Source organism: Chrysochloris asiatica, unplaced genomic scaffold (assembly GCF_000296735.1).
Source record: "Chrysochloris asiatica unplaced genomic scaffold, ChrAsi1.0 scaffold00002, whole genome shotgun sequence".
NCBI lineage: Eukaryota > Metazoa > Chordata > Mammalia > Afrosoricida > Chrysochloridae > Chrysochloris > Chrysochloris asiatica.
In genome coordinates, this window is record NW_006408520.1 from 29,251,422 (window position 1) to 29,263,434 (window position 12,013).

Below are 12,013 nucleotides of genomic sequence, written 5' to 3' on the forward strand. Positions count from 1 at the left end.
GTTACCTTATATTCCTTTAACTTTTCTTCCATTTAAGACCGTCTATTTTATCCTGTAATTTACCTGACCTTGCCACCACCTAGATCTCTGTTTACCTTCTTTCACGTTGTAATTGTTTTGATCATAGCCTGACCTCCCAGATCCTCTGAATTTGTTCTTATAGTTGTATTCTGTTCTCAACTTTTCCATTTGTCAATTGACTTCCGGGTGATGCTGCCATGTACATCAATCTCTGGTTGTTGTCTGTTCTTATTGGTTCTCTGTCCACAGAACTTCTTTTAGGATGTTTTTCATTGTAGGGTTGGCTTTGGCAAAATCCCTTAGCTCCTGTTTATCCTGGAATGTTTTGATTACACCATCGTATTTGGGTGACAGCTTTACTGGGTAGAGGATTCTTGGTTGGCAGGTTTTTGTTTTGTTTTTTTCTTTCAGGGTTTTATATATGTCTCCCCATTGCCTTCTTGACTGCATAGTTTCTGTTGAGAAATCTGAGCCTAGTCTGATTTGCTTTGCCTTTTCCCTAGCTATCTTCAGGATTCTGTCCTTATCTTTGATTTTGAAGAGCTTGATTATTATATGTCTTGGTGTTTTTCTTTTAGGGTCTATCCTTCCTGGGGTTCATTGAGCTTCTTGGATGCTTATCTTTTTGCTTTTCAGTATGTTAGGCAAATTTTCTTCCAGAAGTTCTTCAACTATCTCTTCTGAGGACTTGTGTGATTCTTCCTGTTCTGGAATGTAAATAATTCTTAAGTTATTCCTCTTCATGTTGTCCAACATGAATCTTAGCCCTTCTTCAGATTTTTAAAATCCTTTTGTTTGTTTATTCTTCTATCTTAGTGGTATTGAGAAATTTATCTTGCAGCTCACTAGTTCTGGCTTCCATCTCTTCAATTCTACTCATTTGCCATTTCAGTGTATTGTCCATTTCTGATAGTCTATTATTAATCATTTGGATCTCTTTCTGTAGGTTTTGAATTGTTTCAAATGCTGTATCTATCTTATTTGATTGTTCCTTTACCATTTTCCTGACTTCCTCCTTACTTTTCTCAACTCCATTGTAAAGAGTTTTGAAACATTTTTAAATCATTTTTCTGAGTTCCTTCTCAGGCATTTCAAAAGCCTGACCATCTTCCAGTATGGAGTGTAGGTCTACCTCCAGCTCATTTGTCTCAGTCACTTTATCTTGTTTCTGGACATGTGCTGATATGGTTATCACTTTCTGTTTCTTGGGCATATTCAGTGGTTAGCTGTGGCCTTAAAACTTAGATGGGTGTGTGTTTTGGTATTTTTTATGTTTTCTGATTGCCTCCAGGTAGATGTGATCAGGAGATGGGCTTCCCTTTTCACTCTTTTTCCTGAAAAATTTCAAGATGCACTGTTGGTCATTATGACGTAACTCAGGATTTAATTTTCAGCCTGTTTCCTTTTTAGTCTGCCTGTCCCACTCCACGACCCCCTTTCAGACCTTTTTTCGAGTTATAAACAGTTCAGGGCTGGCTGTGGCAGTTTACATTGCCATTTGGTTTTAAGTGGAAACTGTACCTTCAAATTTTGAGGAGATCTGTGTGCATGTGTAATAGAACCCTCTGTGGGTGGGTATGGGTGTGGTGTCTCCACTCGCTCAGGCATCCCTCTAGTCACCAGAATGCAGGTACACAGACAGTGAGAGCCAATAAACAGATACAAAATAATAAATATCCACACCTTTATCTCCATGGTTCTTTCAACCATCCATGGCTGCTCTGATCCTTCCCCAGTTCAGTCTCACCAAAGATGGCCACTCAGGGAGCAGCTGAGCATCTTGGATTAGAACTCACTGGATTTCTTCCCTCTACTACAAAGTCCACTGACTGTAATCCTTCCAACTTTCTAAATATCCCTTTATAAGTGGTTCAGAGTTCTGGGAGCATCCCCTGAACTTGCTTGGTCCAGTATTCTGTGTTGTTGCTGATGGGGCTCCTCACTGCACTTCCACCCTAGCTGCCATCTTGTTTGTTCTGGAGAAGATATTTCTTGAAAGAAAGACCAGCAGGGGAAAAACACACACACACACACACACACACACACACAAAACACAGATTGTTTGAATGATAGAATGTTTGAATGTTTGAAACAAGCACGCTGTTTGCCTTGTATGCTCGCTAGTAAACTGCCCTGGTCTACTTGTGAATGGAAGTGATAGAAATGCAGCAATGAAGACTTGGGCTGAATTTAGCCATGTTCCATAGGCACCATTGACCTTTAGATGAGAGATAAGAGGAAGGACTGGTTGGTCTGAAGTTTAGGTAGACATGTGAACTCCAAAGCCCATGAACACTGACTTAGTCTCTGAAAGATAGAGCTGAGAGTGAAGCAACTAGCTGGTTTGAAATTGGGGGAGACATGCAAGAACTCCCAAATGTACATATAGTACCCATCTGACATAGCTTGGATGGCTAATGACCAGAACTCACCAAATGAAGATAAAAAAGTTTGATACAGGGAGTAAGCATATATTGCTACAATTTGATAAACTGGACCTTTTCTTATGGATGTAGTTGTTCAAAATTCCAATCAAAAGTGAAGGACTCTTCATATCAAGGATCAAGCTTCCTTCCTCAGTACATTGGGTTGATAGGGACAGCCAACTTAGACATTTGATAGTAATGGGTATAAAAAATGAGGGACTATAAAGGCATGAAGTGACTGGTTTACAAACTTTCATGAGTGTGCTTACTTTCAAAACGAGGGGGGCAGGGTAGAATTCACACTGAAAAGTTTTACTCTTTTCCCGATGGGTCTGGTTAAAAAAGATGGGGATAGGATTTGACTATTCAGCTGTGTGTAATTGTTATCATTGTTATTATTACAAGTGTAGATGCAGATGTGTTATTAAAAGAGGGGAGTAGTTGATCTTCCATTTCAGAAATAGAGGAACCTAGGACCAGCAAGTGAGAAGAGCATGAGTGGAGTGTGGGATCCTAACCAGAAAAGCGGCGACAGCCAAGACAGTGGCAGAGGTGATGGCATAAAGAGAAAGAGCAGCTGAGGACTCTAGGACCATGGACTAAGAAAGGCTGTGTGACTGCAGACAGGCAGCTGTTTTCCAAAGTGTGCCCTTTGGACATTTAAACAAATATGTATTTTCTGTTTAAATATTTACAAAAAAAAAAAAAAGAGAGAGAGAGAGAGAGAGAACAGAGGTAAATATTGTTGACTGATGGTACATGGAGGGGATTGTAATCATTGCAATGAAACAAAATATGATTTATTGAGTATAAAACTGATAATCTGCCCTATAAACTTTCACTCAATTCACGACAACAAACTAACAAACCAACAACCAAAAAAAATTAGTCTGCTATACTGTGATGACAGGAACTGTGGTTGCCTTGGCAGAGCCAGTCCAAATGATTTCATGGGCGTTACGCAGCCCACAAGCCAGAATACCCCACCCCTACTACAAAGGGGCCCTGGTGTGGCACTGTGGGTTAATGTGCTGGACTGCAAAGTCAATTTGAACTGCAAGGTCAGAAGTTCAAGCTAACCAGCTGCTCCTCAGAAATCCTACACATGGTTGCTATGGGTTGGAACAGACTCTATTATACTTAACAACAACTATAAAGGATGCCTCAGTCAAAACTCTGTCAATGAAAATTGGAAGTGAAGAATAAATAGTCCAAATCTCTCTACTCTTGCGTTGCAATTTCCTATCAGTGCCTCCCATTGACTAAAGCCAAATGAATGCTATTAGACAAAGAAATTGGGATCATATAATACATGTGGTACAGTCTTCTGGCCTACAGATCAGAGGAAGGGTAGAGGAAGGATCTGGAAAGATAAATTAAGTAAGACAGACCCTTAGAGCCTGCTTATCCAAGTTGAGGCATCTCTCTTTATTCTACATAGAATCCCATCGTAGTTTTATTTGGTTCTGAACATTTGAAATGTTTTCTATTTCTGCCTCTGTAGTCAATGCTACTGGTTCAGTGAAGACTGACTTCTTTGTTCAGAAATATACTTACCAATGAGCAAACATGACATGGAATTCATGTCCCAATTTTGTGTATCTTTCAATGGTTGGGTAGGTGTGTATATATGTGCATTTCAGTTTGCTTTTATACTTGCTTTAGGGGATAGATAGCAAACATCAATGGTGATTTTTATGCCCTTTTATTGGTTTGGTGTAAGTTCCTCATATATTCTCAAATATATTTTGTTCTTGTAAATATTTTGAAGTTATTGAGAAGCTAATTTTTTTCCTCAGATGTTTTTGCAATCATTTATTTTATTTTATTTTTCATTGTGATTTGGTGAGAGTTTACAGAGCAAATCAGTTTTCCATTCAACAGTTCAAACACATTTTGCTTTTTTGTCACTGATGCAATCTCCACCACGGAACAGTACTCATCTCACTTGCTCCATGTTTCTTGTTTCCATTCATCCTTACTTCCTATCCCTTCCTGCCTTTTGTCCATTGTCTCAGCAAATGCCACCCTTTTGATCTCACATAGTTGATTGTTCTAACAATCATTTATTTTTTAAATGTGGAAAGTGATCTCAAAGGCATGTATTTACTCCTCTATCCTCATTAAAGTTCTACCTTCCACTTTAGAAGAAGTTGCTGTTCCTGTGCTTCACATAGTTCCTGACTCTCTAATGTCAGTCTCTTGTTTATTTTCTATGCCCAAACATAGGACCTTTTGGTAGCTTGCCCTTAGTTCTTTTGTCCTAAGTGTATAGACTGCTCGGTTTAGGGCAGATGAGATGACATTATGTAGCACATTGAGCAGCACTGGAATTAATGTGGCCTTACTGCCTGCCAGGTGAGTTACTGAAATAACTACAAGAGTGTAGAAGAAGAAGCAGAGGATGAGGTGGGAGCTACAAGTGGTTAAAGCCTTGGATGGAGCTTCTGCTGAGTTCAGTTTAAGTACAGAGTACAGGATCAATGTATATGATAATATTATAAGGCTTAAATCACTCCCCATGCCAAGCCATGCCCAAACTAACTAACAAATGCTATTTGGCCTTCTGACATCACAAGCAAGGCTTGTGAGCCCAAGGTTAGAACACAAGCAATGATCAATCTCATTTCTAGAGCAGTATTTATGCTGCGCTACAAGCACAGGCACTGGAATGACAAATAAGCCATTTCTAAGCACCACAAACAGTGTAGCTTTAATGGTTAAGGCACTGGTGGCAATAAATGAATAGTGAAGAGGATGACAAATAGCTATATATCTATCAAAAGCCATGCAGAGGAAGATACCAGAATCCATACCAGTAAAGCAGTGACTAGCATAGATCTGAGCAAAACACTCAGGGAGGCTAATGACCTTGGCATTAAAGCAGAAGATGGCCAGAATCTTGGGCATGATGGTGGTAGCCAGGCCCATGTCCACTACAGAGAAGATGCCTAGAAAATAGTACATAGGCTGCTGCAAAATAGAGTCCTGGCAGATGATGGTGATAATTAGTATATTAGCACCAATTGCTGAGAGGTGGAGTAGTGCCAAGGGCAAGGAGAGCCAGTGTTGCCAGCTGTGAATGCCAGGGATTCCCATCAGGATGAACTCAGTGATGTGGAATTTGGAGCTGTTGGAATCTTTCAGAACTGCAGATATATTTTCCTAGGGGGAGGAAATTTTTTTTTCAGTTGCTACCTCTGAACACCAACATCATTAAACATAATTTTTAAACTGTCTCCACTTGGTGCAATATGGTGCTGTAAAAAAAAAAAAAAAAAAAGAATTCTGTAGCCTATCTTTTCTAATAGTTCAGTATAGTTTAATGAAGTTCTAGAACTATACTAGCAGAAAGTATACTTTAAAATAGTAATTACAAGTGTTTACTATGCAAGAAAATATCAGCATGAATTTCAAATTTCTATACACTGCACTAAGTTAGGGCATGACATGAAAATGATTTAATTTTTTCCTGAGCCTTTCCTAAGCAGTCCCTTGAGAAATTTCATAGGGTCAATGTGCATATTTGTTTTTGTCATATTAGTTTCAATCTTGCTTGACTCAGGTGGTTCCATAGGATAAGCAATGGACTGTGAACCACAAGGTTGTCAATTTGGTCTCAACAGACTAGAAGCACTTGCTGAAGATTAAAGAGTTAAAATTGAGTATGGATTACAATTTAATGTAAAGAAAATAAAAATCCTCACAAATGGGCCAATAAGAAACATCATGATAAATGGAGAAAATATTGAAGTTGTCATGGATTTCATTTTACTTAAATCCACAAGCAATACTCATGGAAGCAGATGTTGAGATATTATACAATGTATTGCATTAGGCAAATCTACTTCAAAACACTTCTTTAAAGAGATAAGATGTCACTTTGAAGACTAAGGTGCACCTGACTCAAGCCATTGTATTTTCAATGATCTTACCTGTGTGCAAAAACTGGACAATGAATAAGGAAAATGAAAGAAAAATTGATGCAGTTGAATTATAGTGTTGACAAAGACTACTGAATATACCATGTTTTCCTAGAAGAATAAACAAATAGGTTTTGGAACTAGTAAAGCCATAATGCTCCTTAGAAGTGAGGACAGCAAAACTTCATCTCATATACTTTGGGCATTTTATCAGGAAGGACCATTCCGAGAAGAAGGAAATCATGTATAAATTCAATGAAAAAGGGGAAGACCCCCAATAAGATGATTGAAACCGTGACTTCAACAAGGAGCTCAAACATAACAATCATAAAGACAACAGAGGATTGGACAGTGCTTCGTTCTGTTGGACACAAAGTCACTGTGCATCACAAATGACTGGATGGCACTAATAAAAAAAAGAATAACATTTTGAAGATCTAATTTAGGACATTTTCTTTTTTTTTCCTAGTTGAGTCTTAGAGACCCTAAAAAGATATATAAATATGAAATTTAGGTACAAGTAATATACCATATTAATTGCATTAATGTTTTTTAAAGAATTAAATTTGCTATTTTAAAAGCAACTGTCATGGCATAATCATAATCACATACTAAACTAAACTCATTATCTTACCTCAAATTGTTGGTTTTCATATATATATTTAACATTTATAATGGCCCAATCTGTCATTAACAGTTGTTTCCTAAGCCTGAGAGTCCATGGATGGTGCAAATCTGTTAGCATTTGAGGACTAACCAAAATTACCTAGAGGTTCCTCAGAGGAAAGTCGTGGTGATCTCTGTGGTGTATTTGTACTTCGGATACATTGGATCACCATGAGTCAGGGTCAACTCAACAAGAGCTGGTTTGTTCTGAGTCTTTGGTTTTCCTTAATCTATTGGTTTCTTTCCTTTATTTGATTCACATGCACATCTTCTCTTTAGTATTACTGCTTCTGATGGAATTCAAGCATTAAATATCTTTAATCTAGCTAGTCATATTTTTTTCTTATTTCCCCATGCATCTTTCTTTTTACCAGCAGGCTCATCATTTCAAAATTAGTCACTCCCTTTCTTAAAATGCATTTATGTCTTTATCTTTTCTTAAAATAATGCTCAATCTCCTTTATACAATCCAAGGCACTCTCAGGTATAGTACAAGCCCACTGAGAATCATCTCTTGGTATATTGCATATTTCAGATATGCAAAATTCTTGCTATTGGCAAAAGTTGCTAATTTTTTAAACATTTCCTTGACAATATCATTGCCATACTAGAAGCTATGAGCATGAAAATAAATAATAAAAAGTCTGTAAAATATGCACCAATATTTAAAATGCTATAATAAAAGTAGGATTATTTTCTATTTTTAATTTTATTTACTAGAAGCTATGAGCATGAAAATAAATAATAAAAAGTCTGTAAAATATGCACCAATATTTAAAATGCTATAATAAAAGTAGCATTATTTTCTATTTTTAATTTTTCAAGAATTTTTTAATAATAATAAATGGATATTGAATGTTATTATTTTTCTGATCTATTAAATTATTTATATGATTTAATGTGAATAATACATTGATTGTTTATTGAATATTAAACCAATCTTGGATTCCTGGAGTTAATTCAAGTTGGTTATAATGTATTCACTATTTTAATATATCAAGAGTCTATTTGCTAGTATTTAAAAAATAGTTTTATAGAAGTGTTTCAATGACAAGGTAATGCTAGTTGTTTTTTTTTTAAAGAAATTTGATAGGATTTTCACTTCTATTCTCTGGAAGAATTTATATAAGATTGGTAAAACGTCCTTAAATGTTTGGAAAATTCATTGGTGAAGCCATATGGAGTTAAATACTTTACTTTGGGATTGTTTTTAAAGATTCAATGTATTTAATAAGTACAAGAAATATGCAGGTATTATTTCTTATTGTGACGGTTTTGAAAAGTTGTATTCTTCTAGAAATTTGTCTATTTTAACTATGTTTTCAAATTCATTAACATAAAGTTGTTCACGGTATACACTTTCAGTGTCTCTAAGACGATAATGGTATCTCCTTTTTCAGTTGTCATTTGTGTCTATTTTCTCTCTTCTTAATCCATCTATCAATTTAAGTCTTTAAGTTTGCTTGCTTTTTTTGTTCCCAAACAACAAACTTGTAAATTTCTGTTTCATGTACATCTTCTAGTATGAAAGGTATTCTCATTACCTTTCATACTAGTTCCTTTATTCTTCTAATTATATGTATGTGTTGGGGGTATGTGTGTCATGGATTTCCCTGCAAACTTTTTGTGATCAATTCAGAGGTTTTTTTTGATAGGATATGCATATAACCTTATAAATTTTCCTCAGAGCAGAGTTTTAGCAATATCCCAATGCTGTGGAATAGTCTATTTTCATTTATCTTTTATTTAAAAGTATCTTCTAACTTCACATGTGATTTTTTTATACATAGATTTATTTATAACTGTGTTGCTTACTTTGCAAACATTTGGATATATTTATATATTACTTTTTATTGATTTCTCAGCCCTTCAAAATTGGAGGCTTTCTTTATGATCTAGCTTATGGTCAATTTTGGTCAATATTCTGCATGTGCTTGAAAATAATGTGTATTCAGTTATTGTTACGTTCAGATCTTTTATATCTTCATCGATTTTGTCTGCTTTGTGTATCAATTATTAGGAGATGTGTTAAGGTATTTCATAATGATTATACATAAGTCTCTCCTTTTTTTCTGTCATCTATGTATTTTTAAATTTTGATATTGGGTGTTAATGAATTTGGAAGTATTATATATAACTTATGATATGATCATTTTCCTATTTTGAAATAGCATTCCTTATCTCTAAAAATATGTGGTATTGTTATAAACATTAATATAATTTAGGTACTTTAAATACAGCCACTTTTTTTTGGTTAGAATTTGCTTTACTCTTCACACTTTCTTTTTCCTTATATTTAAGATGTGTCACATATAAGAAACATACAATTAAATTTGCTTTTTCATCTAGTCTGACAGTCTTTAAACTGGAGTATTTGTTTACTTTAATAGCTATAATCTTACTATTTGTTCTATATTTGTTTTTTAGGGGGGTGTTATATATCTTGTTATTATTCTCTTTTCACATTACACATGCTTCTCCCTCTTATTCGGCCTTCTTTAGAATGAATCATTTCTTTTTTATCAGACCATTTCTCTCTACTGCTGTGTTGTTAATCTTTTTTGTTCTTAGGTGCCAGTCAAGTCAGTTCCAACTCATAGCAACTCAATGCACAACAGAATGAAACAATGTGCCATCATCACAATTGTTATGCTTGAGTCTCTTGCTGTTATCACTGTGTGGATCCATTTAATTGCTGGGTCTTTCTCTTCTTCTTTGCTGACCCTCCACTTTACCAAGCATGATGTCCTTCTCCAGGAACTGGTCCCTTCTGAAAACGTGTCCAGATTATGAGTGACAAAGTCATTCTATCCTGTCTTTTAGGGAGCATTCTGACTTCACTTCTTCCTAGACAGATTTGTTGTGAATCTTTTAATACTATTCAATTATTGCCCTAGAGATTAAAGTACACATCCCTATTTTGTTGTTGTTAAGTGCCATTAAGTCTGTTTCAACTCATAGCTAACCTGTATAGGGTTTCTGAGGAGCGGCTAATGGGTTTGAACAGCCAACCTTGCAGTGAGTGGTTCAATGTTTATCCTACAGTGCTACAATACAATATAAATGGTTTTATCCCTTCTCAGAAAACACTAATATATCACATCATATTGATTCCATTTATCTTTTCTGCCTTTTGTTTTATTTTTGCCAAGTAAATAAATCCATTCCTAATGATTGTCTTGACAAAATTAGACATTATCGTATTCAAGTAAAAGGAATAGTAAATATTGTAGCACTATATTGTCCAGAACTCTTGGTATGGTTCTGTAAGATCAGTACTGAACTGTGAACCATGAGGTCAGCAGTTCAAACCCACCAGCTGCTCCTGGGAAGCCTATACAGGGTTGCTATGAGTTAAAACCAACTCGATAACACTTAACAACAAGCAATAACACATATAATACAAAAATTAGCTCTTGCAGAGAATGAGATTTCTTAACTCAGATAGAAATCAAATTTTCAAAATGCTAATAAAAAGGTTTCCAAATTATTTTGCTTTCACATTTCTATTTCCAGTACCAAAATCCTTGGCCATCCACTTAATTTAGACTCGTAGTGACCCTATAGGATACAGAAGAACTGCCCTCTAGGGCTCCAAAGGCATTAGGTTGCACAAGGTCAGTGTATAAACACATCAGCTGATCCACAGGAGAAAGATGAGACTGTCTGCTCCCAAAAAGCTTTGCAGTCTTGGAAATCCTGCATAGGGTCATTAGGATTCAGATGGACTCAATGGCCATGGGTTTTGGTCTTGTTTGATAATCTTTATAGAAACGCACTGCCACATCTTTGAACTCATCAGCAAAGTGGCTGATGAGTTCAAACCCACTGACCTTTCAGTTAGCATTTAACCACTGGGCCACCAAGTTTACCTTCTATAGCAAATATTCATTTATTTTAATGGATACTCTCTCACATCTGCTTAACAAGGCTTATCTTTTGAAGAAGTTACTGTGGAATCTTGAGGAAAAAGCAGCATTACTAACAGAGCTCTTCAGCAAGTGAGAATGGACATTGAGAACAGCAGCGGCAAACCTGATTTCACAAGACAACCTCTATGGTCCTTCTTAGATGGATATTCAGCATGTCAAAGCCATCAAACTAGTGCTTCATATTTACTTTTTATTCACAATGCAAAAATATGTGTTCATAGAAAATACATAATAAAGAATTGTTGTTGTTGTCAAGTGCTGTCAAGTCGACTCTGACCCATAGTGACCCTGTATAGGGTTTACAAGGGGCAGCTGGTGAGCTTGAACTGCCAACCTTGCAGTTCAAACGGCTTTGCAGTCTGGTGCATTAACCCACAGTGCCACACCAGGGCTCCTAATAAAGACTAGGAAGACGGAAAATAAAATTCATCAGTAACTTCGCTATGTATATGCAATTTCTGCTTATTCTATGGTGTATTCTCTTTATGCCATAATGTGCTTTTTTACATTTTATTTTATAAAGGTACTAGGATTCATTTAGTCATTTCTCTATTGATGAGCCTTTAAACTCATTCTACTGTTTTAATATTAATTTTAATGAATTTTAAATGTACATCATTGTGCACAAATCTTTATGCTCATAGTTAATTATTCCTTAAAATAGAATTATGTGCAACTTGCCATAGAATTTTATAACTCTAGGTAAAGTTTCCAAGTTACTTACCAAGAAGATGGAATTGTTTATCATTCCATGCACTGATGTACAATGCAGCCATTTCCCAGAAGCCTCAACAAAACTGGACATTAGAATTTTGCATGTCCTTTGCTAAGTTTTAGAAGAAAACAAGTTTCCGATTTTTTATAAGCACTGTTTTACACAACTTCTTTGAAATAGACAAGTTTAGCTATATTATGGGAAAATAGTTTAAGTATACTGCCATAGCTATTGTATGTCATTGAGTCAATTTCTATTCATAGCAATCTTTTAACAGATTAGAACTGCCCGGTATGATTTCAGGGGACAACAACAACAATCTTGGTGTGG

The 12,013-nt window shown here is 35.7% G+C and overlaps 1 pseudogene; it reads right to left on the bottom strand.

The window, feature by feature from the left end:
• Positions 1-4,616: 4,616 nt before the first annotated feature.
• The window catches only part of LOC102828451, a 110,507-nt pseudogene continuing 103,110 nt past the window's right edge, over positions 4,617-12,013 (bottom strand).